General features: G+C 36.8%; 1 pseudogene; it reads left to right on the forward strand.

Annotated features, from left to right (window-relative positions):
* Positions 1–16,608, forward strand: part of LOC115416305 (atrial natriuretic peptide receptor 2-like) — a 120,692-nt pseudogene extending 104,084 nt beyond the window's left edge.
* The last annotated feature ends 8,386 nt before the right edge of the window (positions 16,609–24,994 follow it).

A 24,994-nucleotide genomic window follows, 5' to 3' on the forward strand; every position in this document is an offset into this window, starting at 1 on the left:
CATTGTCGTCTTTGTCATCATCGTCATCATTGTCTTCCTCATTGTTGTCGCCATCGTCACCATTGTCGTTATTGTCATTATTGCAATCTTCGTCATTGTCCTCATCTTTGTCATCGTTGTCTTCATCATCGTCCTCGTCATTTTTGTCTTAATCAGCATTGTCTTCATCATCATCGTCTTCTTCATCATCGCTGTATTCATCACCATCGTCATCGTCGTCTAGGTCATCATCAAACTTCATCATCATCTTCGTCATCGTCATCTTTGTCATCATCGTCATTGTTGTCTTCATCATCGTTGTCTTCATCATTTTGTCACCTTCCTCATCTTCGTCGCCATCTCCATCATTGTCATCTTTGTCATTGTCGTTATTGTCATCTTGGTCATCGTCTTCTTCATCATCACCGTCCTCGTCGTTGTTGTTGTCATCATCATCGTTGTCTTTGTCATCATCGTCTTCATCATCTTGGTCATCGTCGTCTTTGTCATCATCATCGTTGTCTTCGTCATCGTTGTCTTCGTAATCATTGTCGTCTTGTTCACCATCGTCTTCATCATCATTGTCAGCATCATTGTTGTCGTCCTCATCATCGTCTTTTTCATCGTCATTGTCATTGTCATTGTCATCTTTGTCTTTGTTGACGTTGTCTTCATCACTGTCATCGTCTTCATTGTCATCATCTTCATTGTCATCGTCTTCATTTTCATCATTGTCTTGATCTTTTTCTTTTCTTCAGTTCCTTCAAACTTCTCCTAAACTACTGATCAGATTTATTTCCAATTTTTTTGTATCCTCTTTGGGACAATGTCTACAAAGTTTATTCACAGGTTTGAGAAATTTAGATTTTGGAATTTTTGAAAATTTTTTGAAATATTAAAAATGTTCCTTTCCTTCTACTGGTCCATATTTTGATGGTTTATAACATGTAAATGGTTCCAGATATCAGTCTAGTTCCTATTGATCACTGATAGAAGTCTGATTGGATGAGTTGAGTTCTCCTCCAGTCAAAGTCCTGCCCACTTCTATAGTTAGATTGATCTGCATCCAGACCACAGGACTGGAACATAGAACAGAACCTGACAACCTCACACATTCGACTGGTTCTGATTCAGATCGAACATGACGCAGACATACAGGGACACTGGTTCTATTTTATTTTTATGGTCCTTCTTTGTGGGTTCTCAGTTCAACGATGCTGCAGCAAAGACTGAAAAACCTTAAACGTCAACATTAGTGACAGCAGCTGTCAATGAAAAGCTCCTTTTTCCCTGGGAAGTCTTTACAAGAGCACGATAAGGGCGCTGAAGGAGAAAAAAAATCCACATCCTCTGCTGTGTGTGGTTTGGTGATGGAAACATGGGAAACCTGTAACTCGAAAATTACACCAGCGCTCAGCGGCAAGATGGAGCATGTTGGGAAATCTGTGGCCATTTCAGAGCAGCCTGTTCTGTTCCAGTCTGGGTGTCTTTTTGCGAGTGCGAGGGGAGCAGCCGGGGCTTCTGGGATGCCTCTGCGGCCTCTCGGTCAGTCGGGGGGGGGGGTGTCTGAGCTGGCAGCTCCTCAGACGCCCGGGGGCCTGATCGCCTGTCAAACCTCAGCTCATGAAAAGCCAACCAGATGGGGAAGAGACGGCACTGCCAGTGGAAACTTAACCACTTGTCTTCCAGCGCTCTCCTCCCCCCCATCGTGCCCCCCCCTCCCCCTTTCCCTCCCCTTTCCCTCCCCCCACCCCATCAGTGTGCAGCGGGGGAAATTATATAGGCCAAAGGGTAGGCCAACATCTCTCGAGCCGTGAAACAGGAGCGACTAACTCCCTGGTTTTTTGATGTGAGAGCGTCTGTCACTGGCTGCGCTCGAAGAAGAAAAGTACACTGTTGAAATTATGAACGCCGGTTTTGAAGTTTCACAGCGGCTGCAGAAAGACGGGCTCTGCTGTCATCACTCACAGCAATAAAAGCACACAGAAGACGTCCTAGAAAAGCATCCAAATTCAGATCCATACTTCAGCTAGTACCACTGCTCTACCGTTTTTTAGAAATGATCTGCCTCACAGATTAGAAGTGCCAAATGTTGTGTATTTTAACCAGTGTTGGGCAAATTACTTTTAAAAATTAGTTAGTTATAGTGTCTAGTTACTTTCCCAAAAAAGTAATTGAATTAGTAATGGAATTACTCCTTCATAAATGTAATTAGTTACCAGGGAAAGTAATTATTGCGTTACTTTTTTGAAAAACCTTCAAATATGTTAAAGGAAACTAATTTTTGAGCGTGTTTCATGGGCCAGTTTCACAGTGTAGAACAGCAGACAGGTACTGAAGACCAGGACTGTAATGAGGCCGGGGTCCACCAGGGCGCGGCCGGGGTCCACCAGGGCGCGGCCGGGGTCCACCAGGGCGCGGCCGGGGTCCACCAGGGCGTGGCTGGGGTCCACCAGGTCTGGCTTTTCCACCACATAAGTGCATATCTGCATTTATAGGAAGAAGTCCTCCTCCAGTTAATCCCACATCTCCACTTTTTTCAGTGGCTCCTCCCTGATCTAGCGGTAAATGTCTTCAGTCCAGTCAGTTGGACTGTCACTGATAACTCCTCCCCTAAATTAGCTGATAACTCCTCCCCTAAATGAGCTGCGCACGTAGCTGTGTTCAAGTGAATGTGGTGTGCTGGGACAACTCAAACTCACAGATGTCATTAGTGGTTCAGGTGAAGGCAGCGTGGACAACTCAGACTCATGGACACACAGGTGAAGCATGAAGGCAGTGTGGGTAATTTGAATAGAAGAACGACTCGTAACGAACGGCTCGCAACGAATCGGTTTCTTATCGTTCACTGGAAGGGAGCCGTTCAGAGGACTCGATTCGTCCGCGAACGTCACACCTCTTGTACCTGGCTGAGCCAGGACAGATAACAGCTGTTAGATATCAGTGCATAGTAATGCACCACATGTCACTGCCGGTAACGGTAACAGCGTTGTAACGTTTTAAATAGTAATGAATTAGATTACGCATTACTGGAAAATAATAATGGCGTTAGTAACGGCGCTATTTTTAACACCATTATTCCCAACACTGATTTTAACCCTTTCATGCGTAGTGGTCACTCCAGTGGACATGTGTTCAAAGGTGTTCTCTTGTATATTCATGGGTTTTATTTGTTTTTCGTCCCATACACTGCAATTCATACCATCACTGTAACTTTGCTCTTCTACATACACCTGAGTTTAAAAAATTGCTAATTGTTATTACACTAGTGGTTCCAACTTTTTTTTTGTCTTGTGACCCCATTTTAACATCCCAATTTCTGATGACCCTATACATTCTAAACAGAGACTTTTTTTTTTTTTTTTTGGCTAAAATTAATTTGTTTTTGATCATGTAATAGTTTGCTATACTATGTTTCAAATACAGGTTCATTTTACAGGACATTTAGTCTATATAATGTATATTATTGTGGACGGAGGCAAAAGCCAGGTGTAGATTACTGCACAAAGGGAGAACTGGATTTTCCTTGGTCAGGATATGTACAGTCAGTCCAGCTGTGATTTACAAGGAGGACAATTAATACTGAACAAACAAGAACTCAAACTATGAATTATGAAAGAGCTGCAGCATCTGAAACTGACCACAGTGAACATTTGACAGGTAAACAGAACCACAGTGCTGCAGTTTCACACTCAGTTTGTCATGTCTTTTATGGATTATGATTGTCTCTGTCAACTCACCATATATTTTTTATTAGTAAGTCTTTTTTTTTTTTTTTAATCAATTACTAGACATTCCAGGTGACCCCATTTGAATTCCAGGCGACCCCACATGGCGTCCCGACCCCAAGATTGAAAAACACTGCACTAAAGGCATGTGAAAAACAGAGGAGAGGCCTGAGTCGTAAAAATATTACAAGAAATAACTAACATAACAAGAAAATGACAAAAAAGAGGTAAAGATACTGAAAATGGAAACATGCAACAAGATGAAAACAGTGTATTAACAGTCACTTTTTTCATTGACCGCAAAGTGCGCAATAGAACTTGTGCATAAGAATTTGTCCAATAGAAAAACAACAGTTTCACCAAAACTTTTTCCATGAGAGGTTTTGTCGCTTGGAAGAGATGTGTTTTTCGATAGTGAAATTGGTATATTGCGTAAAACTGTAATGGAAAGACCTTTTTGTGCAACTAGAGTCACATGAACAAAAAACAGATGTTGATGGATGTTACAACAAGAGAAGAGTTTTAAAACAAAAATGGCAAACATGGTGTGTGAACACACCAGGAAACCAAACCATTTTTATATATAATATTTTTTTATTAATACGTTTTTTTTTTAAATTTTTTATCAATTTCTAGAAATTCCAGGTGACCCCATTTGAATTACAGGTGACCCCACATGGGGTCCAGACCCCAAGGTTGAAATACCCTGTATTAGACCATAATTAACAGTTTTGGTTTGTTTTGGGGTTTTTAACAAAAAGTTGAGGGTTTTTTTTGCATATTATCTTGTGCAGTTTTGTTAAAATGTGAGAAAACATCAGATTAGCAGCATTAAAAATGTTTTTATTTCACAGTTTTCACATAGTATATCAGTAAATACAGTATAGAGCCAGTCAAAGTAAGTAGTGCAAAGTAATCTAATGTAATCTAACCAAATGTATTCTACTGTAATCTAATGTAAAGTAAAATAATGTGATCTAATCTAATCTATTCTAATATCTGATCTAATGTATTCTAATGCAAAGTAATCTAATATAATGTAAGTAATCTAATGCAATCCAATTTATTATATTCTAATCTGATCTAATCTAATGTATTCTAATGCAAAGTAATCTAATCTAATCTAATGTATTCTAATGCAAAGTAATCTAATGTAATCTTACCTAATGTATTCTAATGTAGTCTAATCCAATGTATTCTGATGCAAAGTAATGTAATGTCATATATTCTAATGTAATCTAGAGTAATCTAATCTAATGTATTGTAATGTCAAATAATCTAGTGTAATCTAATCTAATTTATTTTAATATAAAATAATCTGACCTAATCTAATGTATTCTAATGTAAAGGTATCTAAAGTAATCTAATCTAATGTTTTCTAATGCAAAGTAATCTAATCTAATCTAATGTATTCTAATGTAATCAAAAGTAATCTAATCTAATGTAAAGTAATCTAATCTAATTTATTCTAATGTAAAGTAATCTAATCAAGTACAGTAAATCTGATAATCCCTCTGAAATGTGGTGGTGAAGCAGTAGAGTTGAAATGCTGGCCCCTCCAGTGTGTTCTGTACTTTCCATTAGTGAATGAAGGAGTTTCTTATGAAAAGAATCTGTTTTCTTTGACTCATATGACCTCAGACATCTCCGTTGTTTTAATATGAAAAGTGATTCATGCGTTGGACGAGCGGTGGAATCGTAAAAGCAGGTTGTAATTAGTGATTATTTTCCATGTAGAGCAGTTTTACACCTTGTGCCTCGTACGCCTGCTCGTACATCCTCTCAACACCTCAGCGCTTTTTTGTTTTTTTTTTCTTCTTCTTCTTTTTTCGCTGCTCCTCTACACACTGGCTCATTCATAACCTCCAAGGCCAGTTTATTCACATGCACATGTTTCAACCGGGTACCCTGAGCAGGAATGCGCCTCAACACGTAGAAAAAGACGGCGTGCCAAACGAGCCGACTGCAAATAGACTATTCTGATGAACGCTGGCAGCGTTCTTCTCCAAAAGCGTCTTGGTTTAAATCAGCCGTCAGGCCTGTGTTTCCGTGGGCTGTTTGGGAATGTGATGTTTGGACAGACTGGCACTAACAGTTTGTGTGCTTATTTTCAGATGAGAGACATTCAGTTCAACCATCTAACCAGGTTCATCGGGGCCTGCATCGACCCCCCCAACATCTGCATCGTCACCGAGTACTGTCCCAGAGGCAGCCTGCAGGTAGACACCCTCCCCCCCCAGCCCCGGAACATGTATAGAAAACCACTGTGACACATGTAGTCCGCAGTGTGTGTCATAAACTAATGTCATTCCTGCTGCTTCTGGAAATGGAAGAATGTTCATGTTAGACTTTAGCCGTGGACTCCATCAGTCACACTCAGACTGAGGTCTATATATGGATATTATATATAAATAATGTCAACTCTAAACACTTCTGCAGGTTTCAGAGTGGAAAAAAGTAGAATTTCATAATGAAAATTTTTTATATCCACTAAATATCCTTTAAAATTTAAATAACATTAACAACCTGAAATTTCTTAAGAAAAATAAGTGCAATTTTATCAATATTCTGCCTCAGTTTATCATTTCCACATGTATATTATAATGTACAGATCACAGTGGATCTACAAATACATAAAACATTTAATAACGGACAAAATATTGGAAAAGTTACACCAGTTTCTCTTAAGACATTTCAGGTTGTTCACATGTTTATAAGATAGTTTGTACATTTTCATAATGTAATTTTACTTTTTCAGTAAAACATAGAGGAAAAGTTTAGCATTGACATTATTTACAGGTTGTTATGTTATTATTTTACTGGTCCGTCCAATTCAGATCATACTGGGCTGAAAGTGGAACTAAAAGGAGGTCTGACACCACTGATTTACTTAAAATAATGACAACTACAAGTTAAAAACAACAAAAAAAAGTTAAATTACATGAAAATGTTTACATTTACAACTATCCTTTCACAAAAAAGTGAATAACCTGAACAAATATGAACAACATGTAATGTCTTAAGAAAAATAAGTGTAATTGTATCAATATTCTGCCTGTTATTAAATATAAGTGAGGTTGAATATTGTTAAAATTGCACTTATTTTTCTTCAGAAATTTCAGGTTGTTTGTGTTATTCAGATTTTTAAAGGATATATTGTGGATGTTAACATTTTCATCACGTAATTGAACTTTTTTCACTGTAAAACATTCTATTTGTAGGTTATTGTGTTATTATTTGACTGGTCTGACCCAGCTGGGATCATCCTGGGCTGACTGTTGGACTGCCCTGCTTGGACTCATGCATGTGTGTGTATGACGGAGCCAGGCTTGGAGCCAGGCCCAGATCTAGGCCCAGATCCAGGTCCAGAGCCAGGCCCAAATCCAGGCCCAGAGCCAGGCCCAGATCCAGACCCAGATCCCAGGTTCAGGCCTTTTTGGGTCACTTGTCTGTTGCCGTCCTGCACAGCTGTAACATGCACATATGCAGCGTGTGCATCAGAGCTTCCTCCTAAAATAAACTATTAGGCCGTTACATAAAGCAGAAATGACAGAGTACAACCTTAAACAGTTTGGGTTTATCTGTTTCTGACGTCAAGTTATAGAACGATCTAAGTGAGGAACTCAAGCAAAGTCCAAATATGAACCAGTTTAAGAAAATGTATAAAAATATTTTGTTTAGCAGTTACAATTGAGAATTGATAATTATCATTACTGACTATTGTCTTTTACTCATTGATATGGCACAGGGATTAGAGTACAGGTGTCAAACATGCGGCCTGGGGGCCAAATCTGGCCGCCAAAGGGTCCATTCTGGCCCACAGGATGAAAGTGCAAAAATGAACCTGAACAGTCCAGGTTGTCCAAATCCTTTGGTTCAGGTTCCACATCCAGACCAATGTGATCTACAGTCAAGATAACAACACAATAACCCGTAAATAATGACGACAAATTTTCTAAGTGAAAAATTATGTGGAAAAATTAAAGTGAAAAAAATAAGATTACAATGAAAATATTTACAAAACTACTCTTTCACAATAAAAAGCAAATAAATACATAAATAAAAACCAAGATGAACAACCTGAAATGTGCAATTTGAACAATATTCTGCCTGTTCCTAAATGTTTGGTGCATTTATGGATCCACTGTGATCTGGAGTTGTGTTCATAATAACAGATGGAATTTGTAGAAATTGTTAAAATTTTAGTTCCAAACTCCAAAATTTTAACAATATTCTGCCTGTTACCAAATGTTTATGTAAGACTGTGTGTAATGTACATGTCAAAATAATAAGTCGAGGCATAATATTGTTAAAATTGCACTAATTTTTCAAATGAAATTTCTGTTTTTTCAGGTTATTCACATCTTTTTTGTAAAATGTAATATTTTCATAATATAATTGGGTTGTTTTGTACTGAAACAAAAGAAAAACTTGGACTTGTCATTATTTATAGGTTATTAAGTCATTATTTTACTGGTCTGGCACACTTGAGATCAAATTGGGCTAAATATGGAACTGAACTAAAATGAGTTTGACAGCCCTGGGTCAGAGGCAGAGAAACCTGTGTGAATGTGTATGTAAACAGTGTATATATGTACTTGTACATGAGTGTATATGGAAGCGTATGTGCATGGGGTTGTATATGTGTGTACATGTATATATGGGGCAAGGGGGATTGTCAGAGACACCTCCCACCCCTTCAACAAACTGTTTTCCCTCCTGCCCTCAGGGAAACGGTTTTCGGAGCCTGAGGTGCAAAACTGACAGATTTTTAAAAAGTTTTTATCCAACAGCAATAAAACGACTAAACAAAAGTTGAGGGGGTGAAGTGAAATAATGGAATGTGCTATAATAGGTGTAATAGTGACCCCTCCATCGTGCAATATTTCTTTTTTTTTTTAAACTTTATTAACTATTTATTTATTTATTTTAGTGCAGTTTTTAATATTTTATCATATATATGGGCTGTTTTAGCTGGTGTTTTTAGGATTGTTTTTCTGTGTTTTTATTTTGTGCTGTGCATTTTGCTATTTCGTTCTTTAAATCTGGGATGTTTTTATTGAATGGCAATTAATAAATCTGAATCTGAATATGTGTATGTATGTATGTATATGTATATGATTGTGTATATATCTATATATGTATGTATACAGGGTGGGGAAGCAAAATGTACAATGAACATTTAGTTGTTTTTTCTCTGCAGGCACTACGTCAATTGTTTTGAACCCAAACATATACTGATGTCATAATCATACCTAACACTATTATCCATACCTTTTCAGAAACTTTTGCCCATATGAGTAATCAGGAAAGCAAACGTCAAAGAGTGTGTGATTTGCTGAATGCACTCGTCACACCAAAGGAGATTTCAAACATAGTTGGAGTGTCCATAAAGACTGTTTATAATGGAAGGAAGAGAATGACTATGAGCAAAACTATTACCAGAAAGTCTGGAAGATACTATTAAAGAAGAATGGGAGAAGTTGTCACCTGAATATTTGAGGAAACACTGCGCAAGTTTCAGGAAGCATGTGAAGGCAGTTATTGAGAAAGAAGGAGGACACATAGAATAAAAACATTTTCTATTATGTACATTTTCTTGCGGCAAATAAATTCTCATGACTTTCAATAAACTAATTGGTCATACACTGTCTTTCAATCCCTGCCTCAAAATATTGTACATTTTGCTTCCCCACCCTATATGTATATGATTGTGTATATATTTATATATGTATGTATATATTGCTGGTTTAGACAAAGGGATGAGAGCTAATGAGCTGTGCTTCTTCTTACTCCTTTGCGAATATGACTTTTTCTCTTTTTCTTTTTTGTGCGTATTATTATTATTTTTGCTTCTTTGAATTTTCATTTCTACATCATGTTGTGTGAAGAAGTCAATTAATAGTAATCAGGAAGCTTGTAACATTTTCATATTCAAAATCAATCAATAAAAGTATAATAATAATAATAATAATAATAATAATAATAATAATAATAATAATAATAATAATAATAATATTGGAACTGTCCAGGGCTCTTTCTGAATGCAGTTGTGTTTGTTTTTCAGGATATTTTGGAGAACGAGAGCATCAACCTGGACTGGATGTTTCGCTACTCACTGATCAACGACATTGTGAAGGTAGGAGCAGTTCAGGTGTGGATGTTCAGTCCGATGTGCAAACGCACCTTCGTCTCATCGTGTCTAAAACACGGGCAGAGTTTTCAGCCTTCAGTTTGCTGCTTTCTGTGTCTTAGATACACATAAACTCATGTGGGTTGCCATGGTTTCCACTGGACAGTTTGTGGAGGACTGAGTGAAGCAGAGAAACAACCAATACGCACAAAAACTGTATTTCTGGCACAGCAGAGGTCCACAGCTACAGTAAATATTGGCGTCTAGTGTAAAGCAGCACAGAAACATAATCATAAACTTTGCTAAAAATTTCCTTCCAGCTTCATCCAAACTAATCACAGACATACTTAGTCGATTATTTTTAATCCGCCCGAACAAAGAGTCTTTGAGTCAGTTGGATGAATGTGATACTGAAGCGGAGGCAGCTGAAGCCCTCCACACAGATAGCAGAGGCACCGCTGCCCGAGCTTTGACTCACCGTTTCCACCCAGGATTCAACACGACGACAGGCACGAGCCGCCGTCGCCCTCGGCAACGGGGAGGGTCACACATCCACCCATAAACCATTCATTATCAATGCCAACATGGAGGCGGAATAAGGGACGTTTACACAGAACTGACCATACTACTGACCATAGTACTGACCATACTACTGACCACGCTACTGACCATACTATTGATGATACTACTGACAATACTACTGACGATAACACTGACCACACTACTGACCATACTACTGATGATAATACTGACCATACTACTGATGATAATACTGACCATACTACTGACCATACTACTGATGATACTACTGACAATACTACTGATGATAATACTGACCACACTACTGACCATACTACTGATGATAATACTGACCATACTACTGATGATACTACTGACCATACTACTGACCATACTACTGATGATACTACTGACAATACTACTGACATAACACTGATCACCACTACTGACCTACTACTGATGATAATACTGACATACTACTGATGATATACTGACCATACTACTGACCATACTACTGATGATACTACTGACAATACTACTGATGATAATACTGGACCACCTACTGACCATACTACTGATGATAATACTGACCACACTATGACCATACTACTGATGGATAATACTGACCATACTACTGACCATACTACTGATGATACTACTGACAATACTACTGACGATAATACTGACCACACTACTGACCATACTACTGATGATAATACTGACCATACTACTGACAATACTACTGATGATACTACTGACAATACTACTGATGATAATACTGACCACACTACTGACCATACTACTGATGATAATACTGACCATACTACTGACCATACTACTGATGATACTACTGACAATACTACTGACCATACTACTGATGATACTACTGACAATACTACTGACCATACTACTGCTGATAATACTGACCATACTACTGACCATACTACTGATGGTAATACTGACCATACTACTGACAATACTACTGACCATACTGCTGATGATAATACTAACCATACTACTGACCATACTACTGATGATAATACTGACCGTACTACTGACCACACTACTGATGATACTACTGACAATAGTACTGACCATACTACTGACCATACTACTGATGATACTGCTGGTGACCATACTACTGACCATACTATTGACGATACTTCTTGACGATACTACTGACTCTGATGATACTACTGACAGTACTACTGACTGATGATACTACTGACTCTGATGATGACTACTGACGATACTACTGGACTCTAATGATACTACTGACTGACGAGACTACTGATATACTACTGACGAGATACTACTGACTCTGCCAAGTACTACTGACTCGGACATACTACTGACAATACTACTGACTGATGATACTACTGGACAATACTACTGACTCTGATGATACTTACTGTCGATACTACTGACGATACTACTGACATTGACAATACTACTGACAATACTACTGACTGATGATACTACTGACGATACTACTGACTCTGATGATAGCGACGGACTTGACGATACTACTGTCGATACTACTGACGATACTACTGACTCTGACGAGTACTACTGACTGATGATACTACTGACAATACTACGACTTTGACGATACTACTGATAATACTACTGATGATACTACTGACGGTACTACTGACTTGATGATACTACTGACGGTACTAACTGGACTCTGATGATTCTACTGAGGATACTACTGACTCTAACAATACTACTGACTGACAATACTACTGATGATAATACTGACTCTGATTCTGATACTACTGATACTGCTACGGATACACTGACTTTTATTACTGATACTACTCATACTCCTGATACTACTACTACTGATAATACTACTGACACTGATTCTGTTATACTACTGATACTACTACTGACTCTTCTTTTACTTCTTTTTTCATCTTCTTTTCCTTCTTTTTCTTCCTCTTCTTCTACTTCTTTTCCTTTTTCTTCTACATTTTTCTTTTTCTTCTTGTTTTTCCATCTTCTTTTCCTTCTTCCTCCACACTTCTTCTTCTACTTCTTTTACTTTTTCTACTCTATTTTCCTAGACTTCTACTACTTCTTCTTCTTCTTCTTTTTCTCCTCCTTCTCCTTCGTTTCCCACCGTTTCACCTAATATTCAGTACATCCAGTCCCCTCTGTCTCCTTCCCAGTGGAATTAACAGTCATTTGACTTAAATTCCCGGCTGACTGCTCTGTCCTGTCCTCTGCATACATCACACATGTCAACGCCTATTATTTCCATAATGTCTGGATGAGGCTGTTTTCATGTATTGATTGGCCTGGAGGCAAATACCAGCGCAGTAATGCTTGACTTAACGCTCCTCTTCCAACAGGGAAAGTGGAACTATCTCCACAAAAGCTACATCGGCTGCCATGGGAAATCTGAAGTCCATCTAATTGCGTGTTGGACAGTCGATTTGTTTTGAAAATCACAGATTATGGCTTGGCCAGCTTCCGCTCGTCCTGCGAAAACGACGGACTCGCACGCACTCTACGCAAGTAGAGTATCCGACGATGTGGACGGACAGTTCTGTCACCACGTCCTTGCATTCCACAGAAAAGAAGAAACATGGGGAAAGTGACAAGCAGGAGTCACATGTCCAATCTCACATGTCCACACAAACGGGTTCATTATCAACACAAACATGGAGGCGGAGTCAGGGAGGGTACACACACGACTGCATCTGCTGCTGCTTCTTCGGGTTTTCCTCCTCCTCCCTCACTGCCATCATCATCAGTAAGCATCTTGTTGTTATGTTTGCTATTATTGTCATCATTCTTGTTTTTTTTTTACTCTTCTTCCTCTTCTTTGTCATCTCTTTTTCTTCACCTTCTTCATCATCTTGTTTATCTGTCCTACTCTTCTTTTTTTTCTTCTTTTTCTTCACCTTCTTTCATCTTGTTGTTTTTCCTTTTTTATTTATCATCATCTTGGTGTTTTCTTCTTCTGTTTTTTTCTCTTTTTTGTTCTTTTTTTTTTCTCCTGTTATTTGTTTTCTTTTTTTGTACTTGTTTTCTTCTGTTTTTTTCTTTTTCTGCTTTTTCTTGATTTTTTTTTTCCTTGTTCTTCTCGTTGTCCTTGTTCTTCGTTCTTCTCCTTGGTTTTTCTTCTCTTGTTTTTGTGTTCTTCTATTTGTCTTTTTATTTTTCCTTCATCTTCTTATTTTTTTCTTTTCCTTCTGATTCTTCTTCTTCTTGTTCTTTTCCTTCTTGTTTTTTCTTCTATTATCTTTTCTTCTTCTGATTTTGTTCTTTTTTCTTGTTCTTTTTTCTCTGTTTTCCTTGTTGTCCTTGTTCTTCTACTTGTTTTTTCCTCTTGGTTTTCTTTTTCCTATCCGTCTTATTGTTGTTGTTCTTCTTTGTTTTTTCTTTTGTTTTTTCATCTCTTGTTCTTTTCTTCCTTTCTTTTTCTTATCCTTCTGCTTCTGTTCTTCTTTTTGTTCTTTTGTTCTTCTTTTTCTTCATCATCATCTTATATCTCCTCCTTTTTCTTGTTCTTTTTTCTCCTCCTTCTTGTCTCCTCATTCTCATTGTTCTTCTTCCCTGTTGTTCTTCTCTTTTTCTTTTTCATGTTCTTTTTTGTCTTGTTCTTTGTTCTTTTCTTCTTGTTTTTCTTCATCTTCTTGTTTCTTTTTCTTCCTCTTTTCTTCTCCTTCTGCTTCTTGTTCTTCTTTTTGTTCTTTTTCTTCCTTTTTCTTCATTTTCTTCTTCATCGCCTTTTTGTTTTCTTCTTTTCTTCTCCTTTTTCTTGTGTTTTTCTCCTTGTTCTTCTTGTCTTCTTTGTTCTTTTTGTTTGTTTTTCTTGTTCTTGTTCTTTTCCTGTTCTTTTTTGTTCTTTCCTTTTTGCTTTTCTTCATCTTCTCCTCCTTCTTTTTCTTCTTTTTCTTCTCCTTCTTACTGCTACTTTTCTGTAACATCTTTTAATCCACAGGAAAACAAATGAACCAAATTCACTGTTTTATACAAACATCAGCTGCTTCTGTGTTCTACATCTACTGTCTTGGCTTCTAATGTCAATGTTTTCACTCAGTAACATTAACCATCTATGGGTAATAAATGACATTGTTGTACATGAATCATTACATTTTCTCATAATTCACTACTGTGCATTAATAAGTGTCAAACTAAGCCACAGTTGACTCAAGGTCTTTGCACATTAGTCTGTTTTTGTCTGAAATAGCCACATTATAAGGAACAATAATAGCTTTAATTCATGAAGCACTTTTTAAAACCCTCAGTTCATAAGTGCAAAACAGACCAGCGCTTAAGTTTACCATCTCTGCTCCTGCATCTAACATTAGAAGTTATATGGAAACTGTTAACATGTGTAGTTTTGTGTTTGATGCATGAGAATTCATCATATTATGAAATATTTAAAGTGTGAAGAGAAGATTCAAGATTCAAAGCATTACAGGTTTGCCTTTACAATGAAAATCTTTCTTTGCTATTCACACTGCCACAAGAATTTAAGATAAGTATAAAACTTTTAGTATAAAAATTGAAATAGAGTAATTTAACTGGGAAATGACAAGAATCACAACAATGTGGCATTTCAAAAATGGCATGCGAGAGAAAAAGAGCATAAAAAATATAAAAATATAAACTACTATAACTGAGAGAAAAATATGTATTCACATAAATGTGCAACATCTGAGTAATTGTATAAAATGTCAGAGGGAAACGGTACAGAGCATCTGCAAAACTGAGATAAGTGAGATGTTAACCCTTAGGGCTCTGAGCCTATTTTGTCAGTTTTTCAGTACTTTTGATTTTGCCTTTATATACTATATACAGAAATGTTTACTATACCCATGTTTGGTATCTTTTTTTCAGCAAACTTCATCTATATCATCTGCCTATTATTTTTTCACTTTAACTTACTATAATCAATACAAAAGGACAAAAACATACAAAAAAGGTAAAATCCAATTTGAAAAATGTACATAATTTATTGCATAAATAACACAAAGATGCTTAACGAACCTTTTCAAAGACTTTAAAAGTGAATATTGGTTCCAAATATTAGGTATAAAATTAAAATTGTCATAAATAAATCAAATATTTGACATCAAAGCATATCTTTACTCAGGCATTTTCTCCGGTTTTCTCACCCCACCTCACCCCGGTCCTCCCGGTTTCCGCATCTGGTTCAGGTGGGGGTCATCCTCCCTGTTACCTGTAATGCTAATGCAGTCTGTGGATTAGAATCTGCAGATTCGGCCAGTTTTTTCCGTTTTAAAAAAGGACAAAAAAGGACGAGGGCATGGTCAGAAATCTAACCCCCCCCCACCTCACTTTCATACTTTTACTCACATTTGTTTGCTCCGGTTTCAAACCGTCATATCTCTGGTTGCTCTAACAACATCAAATAAAAAGTAGGAGAGTGTTTCAAGTCCGCACTTTCAAATGCAGTTGTCTGCAGTTGGTCTAGGTGACCGACTTCCGACGTGTTGAAAATGTCATGTGATTGAGTCATGGGGTCGTGACCATGGAGCCCTAAGGCTTAATGTGCAATATTGTCACAGATAAACAATACGATATATGTATATACAACGTGAAAATAGTGCATAAATTTATATATGACATGCTCTTTTTTGCGATGTGTAACAGATGTAATTTACATTTCTTAGTTTTCCTGCTTCTTCACCATAATAACAGATTCGCACTGATTCGTGTGACCTTTTACCATGAAAATCCTTATTTCTTAGTTTGTGTCTATCTTTGTGTTAACCGTATAACTAGATCCAAGGAAAACACTCCAACATAAACTTTACATGAACTTACAAACATGTGCAAATATTACACATCGTACCTTTAAGGACTAATAATAGAGAATGACTGGAGTTTGATACTCGTGTTATAAGGCCCATGCTGTAAGTTATTCATGTACAACAGCTCATTTATTATCAATAAGCAACGATTAGGAGGACAAACTGTACTAGTCGTTGAATGCACTCATGCAGAATAATGCCACTAAATACTCACAAGTAGGCAATGAGTTAATAGTTTGAACATGTTCCTAGATATAATGTTTCCCAGATGCTTTATGATTGTGTTTTATTTGCAGAGAAGCTGTGGACGGCTCCTGAGCTGCTCATATACGACCGCCACCCTCCTCAGGGGACTCAGAAGGGTGATGTGTACAGTTTTGGCATCATCCTGCAGGAAATAGCCCTGAGGAATGGACCGTTCTACGTCGAAGGAATGGACCTCAGCCCAAAGGTAAACATGTAAAACTGTCTTTTACAGGCTTCAGGGAGGTCAGCTGTCCACTGTGGCGTTGGCGTGGGGTGGGGGGGTGGATGGGGGTTTGGGGGGGGGGCTTTAAACCAGCAGGAACACAGCAAACATGTAAAAAACAAAAAACAGCACAAAATACTATTAAATCAAACACACAAACCTGTTTTGGTAAGTGAACAAACACAGGGTCTGGGTGGAATTTTAACCCTTTCAGAATAGAATACAGTACAATACAAGAGAATGCAATAGATGTTTATTGTCATTGTTACAGGAAAAATAAAAGTTGTTTAGCAGCAAACACTTAAAGTGCAAAAGGGACTGTACAAAAATATCACAAAATACTGAAATATATTGGCAATATACTGTACAAAAACTACAAAGATAACGTGATCTGCACTCTAAGAAATTATTCATGGGGTTAGTAAGTTATGCTTAAAATCAAGAGCTTTTTCTGCTTAAAAAAATAAGTTTGGTAACGCTTCACTTGAAGGTCTAGTTTATAATGCATTAAGCGCACATTCATAAGACATTATAATGCATTTATAATGCATTATAAAAACCATTACACCAGTTTATGATCATGTACAACAACTTACACCAAGGTTAATAAAGTATTATAAGTGTAGGCATAATGTATTAAAATTCAGCTTTCATAATGTTTTATACATCCATACCAAAGCAGTGTGAAGGAATTTATTTTTTTAGGTGGGGAACTTTTGTTAAGTTTTGTCACTGGTCCCTATACCCTATATTTTAGGGATTTCGTATTTATTAAAAAAAAAAAAAAGTATGTGTTTGAATTAACAAAGATTTAGAGCTGCCACATTTTTTTTATTTATGTATAAGCCACATGTAACACTTCTATTTACTGTCTCTGTTCTTTTAATGTTTTGTTTTTGCAAAATAAAGAGTTATTCAGAACAGTTTGATGTATAATTTTGGACTTACACTTTACTTAGAGCCTGTAGATACTGCTCATATGTCATCATACTTATGTTATAATATCATACAATTGCTAATAACCTTAGACAGTGTTGTCACTTTACTAAAAGCTCTTAAAGTCTCCTGTAACTTATTACTGATGTTTCTAAGGCATTATTCAGTTTCAGAAAACATGTCAGAGCAGTTCTCTGTGTCTTTATAACTGGCTACAGTTCTGATGGTTAGAATGTGTTCTGTAACCCAGGACTGGAGGTTCTTCCTATAAACACTTGTCACTTTGGTATGGATGTATAAAACATTATGAAAGCTGAATTTATAATACATTATGCCTACACTTATAATACTTTATTAACCTTGGTATAAGTTGTTGTAAATGATTATAAACTGTTGTAATGACTTTATAGTGCATTATAAATGCATTATAATGTCTTATGAATGTGCTCTTAATGCATTATAAACTAGACCTTCAAGTAAAGTGTTACCATAAGGTTGTTACATGTACGCATTGTAATCAGTTGATAAGTTATTTTATGAAGTTGGTCTAAATGAAAAATAAGGGAAACAGTCTTAACTTAGTATGTTAAGTTAGAACAGCTTAAAATCTTGTAAACGTCCTTTAAAAGCTGAGTTCAAAGCTGACGTACCTGGGCATGTTTTGCTGTCAGACCACAAGAAATGGAGGGAAGTACAGAAAGAAAAGGAGAAACATGATTTTGTACAGAACTTTACTAAGCTTTAAGCTTGATAGAATTTAGCTTTGTTTCTGCAACAGTGGTTTTAATTATTCAAGGACTGAATAATACACATTTTGCTCCTTTCTAATTTAAAATTGTAGTATATATTGTGGCGTGTTTGCCGCATTGCATTGTGGGTATTGGTTATATTGTTGAAAATGTGTTCTTTTATGTGCAGGGGTTCAGGAGGGTTGTGGTGTTGGTGTTAATTTGAGTTAATGTGTGATGCCAATGTTTGTTGGCCTTGTTGTGTTTGTTTTTGTATTTTTATAGAACTGCACCATGAGTCAGAGCCATAGGCCAAACCAGGCCTTTCCTGATTATCGACAACTGTAGTTATATTGTGTAATGTAACATCTTACTGCTTGACTAATAGAATTTACTGTTGTTGATAGCAGGAAGACACAGTATTGAGTACAAATAAAATACTAACATGCAGACAGATCTAGTACTTAAGATGCGTAGAGAAATAAGTAACATGATCATTTAACTGGAATCTCTATGTGGAATTTGTTCTGATGTACAGAAATAAGTTAGGCCAACTCAAAAATTATGGTAACACTTGTATGGACATTTTGAGTAGAATAAAAGTAAAACAATAAGTCAGTATAACTAAATGGAGTAGTTCTTACACAATTAAAATTAAGTTGGTTCAACTTAATTAAGCTTGTAGAGTAAAAGGTAAATCATGTTGTTTGTACTAAAGTAATAGAGTTTACCGAACTAGAGAAGTCTTGTGGCATTTAAACAATTTGCCAAGTTGAAATAACTTGAAAAGGTTAATGGAAATTGTTGCCTCAATTTATTACGTTGAGCCAACTTATCATTTTTCAGAGTGTGCCTTGGCAGAGGTCTGGGCTCTCTGAGTGCTTTTCTAGTTTCGTACTAAAACAAGTGAAAAATGTGGATTATCAGTTCTGGAGTTTCAGTGTCATTTTTCCATTTTGTAAACTGATGCTGCGGGGCCGGATTAGAGCCTTTGACGGGCTGCTTTTGTATGTTTGACATCTGTGCCGAAGACTTTAGGACAGAAAAGGAGGAAGTGGACGTAATAGACCCGTGTGTCTTTACTGTTTTTTTGGCGTTTGTCAGTGGACATGTGTGGGTGGGTGGGTGTTTGTCAGCCCTGCGTCCGTTTACACAAACACATCACACACATGTGGAGCAGATGTCAAAGGCAGGTGGAGTCACTGAAACCAGGACAGGCATGAAATACACCACCGCTGATGAGGATTACAGCGTTAAATTCAAATTAAAATAACTAAGGGTGAAATGAACAGAGCACAGACCGCTCATCTGTTATAAGGAATCAAACGCCTCTTTATGTCATTTGGTTGATTATTGAACCAAATGCAGCAAAATACATTAGATCTAGATCTGAGTGGAGTGGATGGAATTATCTGACTGGTCAAACACACACAGTGTTCATTAAAAGAACAATTTCCAGTGGAATTGGAATCAATAACTATTTATGTTGTTATTATTCACTATTATTTAACCAGGAAAAAAATGACTCATTGAGATTAACTCAGTGCTAAAGTCAAACTACAGGGTGTATCAAAAAACCTACACATTTTGAAAAATTACCTCCAGTTCCGCATTTGATAATTTTTGGAATTTTCCTTTATGGACGTCGGTAGGTCGGGGATTGGTGGATATTTGTCCAAATTTACAGACCCAAGTTTTCATGCATGGGTGAGCAGGGGATAATTGCGACATAGCGGTGGGATTTACATCCAGCCAAAGGTCATGGGAGGGGCCAATGGGCATCCATCTGGTTTTCCACAAAACAAGATTATTATCGTTGACAAAAACTAACGAAATGACGAAAACTAGAACTGTAAAAACATTTTCGTTAACTGAAATAAATAAAAACTATAATTAAAGGAAAAAAATGATAACTCACTGAAACCGTATTGTGTGCTTACAAAACTAACTAAAACAGATAAAAATTATGGATGAAATTCCCTTCGTTTTTGTCTTTGTCAATGACAATCAATTGATGCGAAAATGTCACTGAGGACAGGCCAGGTTAACCCTAACCCTAACTGGGCCTGTCCTCAGTGACATTTTCAGGCCCAAACAAGTTGAATTACCTTTAAAAGGCAGGAACAGCTGCCATGGGTAAAGAAATGAAACTGACATGGTGTCAAAAAGTGTTAATGCTGTAACCTGGAAATTTTGGAAAACCAGATGGATGCCCATTGGCCCCTCCCATGACCTTTGACTGGATTAAATCCCACCGCTACTTCACTCAAACCAGTTTTAACTTTGATTGCACAATTATCCCCTGCTCACTCATGCATGAAAACCTGGGTCTGTAAATTTGGACAAAATCCACCATCCCCGACCTACCGACATCCATAGAAGAGAATTCCAAAAATTATCAATGTGGAACTGGGGGTAATTTTAAAAATGTATAGTTTTTTATACACCCTGTTGACACATGTATAGAATACCACTAATAATTTTAAAGGTATAATCAGGTCTAATTATATTCAGATTCATCCTTTTCCTGTTGATTTCAAATGACTTTGACTGTATTTACAGACACCTGCTCCTTCTGTTCCTTCTCCTTCTGTAGTTTGTTCCAGGCAGTGGAAGCAGAACAGTTCACAGGTTTAGTTCACACTTCTGTTCTGACTTTTAGAACAGTAGATCAGTGGTTTCTGACCTTTTTTCTACTCGTGACTCCATTTTAACATCACAAATATCTGGCGACCCCAGACATTCAAAACAGAGACTTTTTTCTTTTTTGCTAAAATTCATTTGTCATGTAATCATGTAACAGCTTGCTATACTATACTCAGAGGCAATGAAATGCAGCACCAGTTCGGATTCAAATATTTTTGTGACTCAAATTTATTTTCTTATTTTGACAATTCAAATATGTTGGATGTGTTGACTTTGATGAATTAAATGTGATTTGGACAATAATAAACAGATGCATTAAACATAACGAGCACAAGCTGAAAATGAAAAATCACAAGGCAAGGCAAGTTTATTTGTATAGCACATTTCAGCAACAAGGCAATTTGACGTGCTTCACACAGGACATTGAAATAAAAAGAAACACATTTAAAACATTATAAAAGAAACATGTAAAAGGTGATTAAAAACAGCAAGTAAGAAACAACGCATACCCCCCCCCCCCCCCCCCCAAAAAAAAAACAACACATATTAAAGTAAGAGTTTCAGTGCGGAGTTTCAAAAGAGAATATAAAATTTAAAAAGTCAAAAGCCTTTTAGTCAAAGGTGAGTCTTTAACCTTGACTTAGAAGAACTCAGACTCTCAGCAGACCTGATTTTTCTGGTAGTTTGTTCCAGATATACGGAGCATAGAAACTGAACGCTGGTTCTCCATGTTTAGTTCTGACTTTTGGAACACAGAGCAGACCTGCACCAGATGACCTGAGTGGTCTGGATGGTTCATACTGGACTACTCACAACAAGAATGAACGGAACACACATTTAAAACTGAACTCAAAAGAACAGTCAGTATCGGGTGTGACCCCCACCAACAGCCACACAGGCAGTACAGCGTCTCCTCATGGACCTGACTAAGCATCTTAGGTTGTCTTAGGACAATATGGTGATCCTGATGAGCAGTTGTCACTCTTTGGCATCCTGGACGTGGTCGGTCATTGACAGAACCTGTTTCATGGTGCCACTGTATCAGTCTGGTGATGCTGGACGTACTACACCCAAAACGGTGAGCCACTTGCTGGGCACTAACTCCCACCTCTAGCATACCCAGGGCCCTGTTCTGTTGTTCAGTCGACAGACGTGGCATTATGACACTTAAAAATGTTTTTGTGTGGCTTTTATCATGCCTTTATATGGGGAAGACAACCAGTCCTTCATTTCAAACACTGTACTTACACAACTCCTCCCCATATGTTGTACTCAGTATGGACTTGATGAGAGTCCAACTCACACTGTTCAGTTACATGATGATCTTTCATGTGTGACGAGGTACACCTTGTGACTCCAATGGTCACTTAAGAACTCAAATTGGACTACTCAGGTCCTGAGCAAAATTAAGCCAAAATTTAGAGTGTTGCGTTTTCATTGCCCCTGAGTGTATGTTGCAAATAAATGTTAATTTTAGAGGACATTTAGTCTATTCTATTCTCTTCTATTCTAGTCTATTTAGTCTGTTTCAGCCGTTTCTGCATCATGTTTGTTGTAGCTATATAATATCATATGGTGTGCCAGGCGGCTGCACGAACCTCCGTTTCCCACAATGCACGTCACGACAAAATTCTAAAGATGCCTGAGTTCCCTCCCAGCTCTGTTTGTAAACAAATAGTTTGTTTCTGGTGGATGGAACTAAGAAACTGTTCACCGTAATGCAAGAGATTCAGGTGAGTAATGACAGACAGACTGACAGATTCATGATACTGAGGATATGACTGAGGATGGACAGATCTGATGAAAAACTGGTGACAAAAGTCTCCTGCAGCTTTAAAGACCTGGAACTATTTTTATAGTGACTTCCAAATGATTTTCTTCTCTATATTTAACCTTCCCTGTGTAATTCATCTGTTCTTCATTTATTGTAATATTATCCTCTGCTTTTTGTATTTTTCAGTGAAAATTCCTACATTTAATTCACTGATCGAGTAGTTGTTTATAAAATCTCAGGCTAAATTCAAAGGAATAACAGAAGTGCTCCAAACCTGTAGGGCAGTGGTTTCCAACCTTTTTTGGCTCGTGACGCCATTTTAACATCACAAATTTCTGGTGACCCCAGACATTCAAATGGAGACTTTTTTTTTTTTTTTTTTGCTAAAATTAATTTTTTTGTATCATGTAATAGTTTGCTATACTATGTTGCAAATAAACGTTAATTTTTAGAGGACATTTAGTCTATGTATAATATATATTCTGGACGGAGGCAATAAATCCAGGTGTAGATTACTGCACAAAGGGGGAATTGGATTTTCCTTGGTCAGGATATGTACAGTCAGTCCAGCTTGGATTTACAAGGAGGACAATTAATACTGAACAAACAAGAACTCAAACTATGAATTATGAAAGAGCTGCAGCATCTGAAACTGACCACAATGAACATTTGACAGATAAACAGAACCACAGTGCTGCAGTTTCAGACTCACAGTTTGTCTTTTATGGATTGAGATTGTCTCTGTCAACTCAATAGAGATTTTTATTAGTAAGTTTTGGGGTTTTTTCCTTGTTTTTTTTAATCAATCACAAGAAATTTCAGGTGACCCCATTTGACCCTAATGTTATAGACCGATAGAAAGAACCCGATCTTCGATAAAAAGATGACGATGGAATTTTATTAACAGTGTAAACAGTTCAGGAGTTACAGTAATTTAAATGACGGCGGATGCAGAATTGTGTCACTGGAGACACAGTCGTCTTAAAAGGGTTAAATACAGTAAAATATTAGATGTTATAACATGATAAAAGGCCATTCATGGAAATAACAGAATCCAAAATTAAAAAAACAACCTCAGGAAAGAAATGAATGTGTGTAAAGTTTGAGTTTTAGGATCCATCCGAGTGGACACAAACACAAACACACACTTCCTCTGATTCCACTGGTGTTAAGTGTTGTTTCCTTTCACCGTGACGACGTCAGCCAAGGGGTCAAAGGTCACGCATTCTTCACCTCAGTAGAACAAACACACAGTGGATTCAACAGAAACACAACTACACACCGACAATACCCAATAAATCTGTTTTCAGTGTAGTGACTTTAACTACAGGCGTATTTTATCTGTCATCATGTTTCTGTTACGGCTTTTACATCATGTTACGGTTTTGTCTGTATTTTTATTTACGTCAGGTATTTTATGTTGTTTTTGTCTTTTTTTTTTTTTTTTTTAGATTATTTTTGTTTTGTCTTTTTTTTGTCTTGTCTGTTTTACTCCATTTTTTTCTTATACATTTTATTTTATTTATGGTGTTTTTGTCTCTTTTTTGTTTTTTTTTGTTTCTTTTATTTTTTTTTGTCATATGGTTTTAGGAATTTTATCTCTTTTTTTTTATCTCTTTTTTTTTAACATCAATGTGTTGCAATTTTCTTTTGTGTCATATTCTAAATTGTTTTGTCTATTTGTCTTGTTTCTTTTTTTCATCCTTTTTTGTCTTTTTAATTCTTCTACATCTGTTTCAATTTAAGCATTATCATTTTGTCGCATTTTTACTTCGTTTTCATCTTTTATCTCGTTTATTTTATTTTTCTGTTACATCTATGTCATGTGTTTGACATTTTACTTTTCCTGTCATTTAGCTCAAAATCAGTCTTAATGTTGGGAATAATCTAATAGTAATGAAATATTATCATATCATCTAATGAATATAATAATTTTTTTAAAAAAGGATAATAATATAATTTAATAAAATGGGAATAATCCAAAGAATAATCAATAATTCCATTTAAATGCATTAAAACTAAACTGATTTGTGATGATTTGATGAGTATGAAGTACAGATATTTATGTGAAAATGTAAAAAGTACTGAGATACAGATGGTGAAAATTCTACTTAACTTCAGAAACTACATCACAAACTTAACGATCACGTTGACTGAATGATAGTGAATGACAGTGTTAAAAGCCTCCATTTTATGCGACTTCTCCACCATCAGATCTCCTCAAAGCTGTTTTCTGTGTTCAAACCCGCGTTCTCTCTCCATGTGATGACGTTCGTTGGTTCTT

This window comes from Sphaeramia orbicularis, unplaced genomic scaffold, assembly GCF_902148855.1.
Source record: "Sphaeramia orbicularis unplaced genomic scaffold, fSphaOr1.1, whole genome shotgun sequence".
Lineage (NCBI taxonomy): Eukaryota > Metazoa > Chordata > Actinopteri > Kurtiformes > Apogonidae > Sphaeramia > Sphaeramia orbicularis.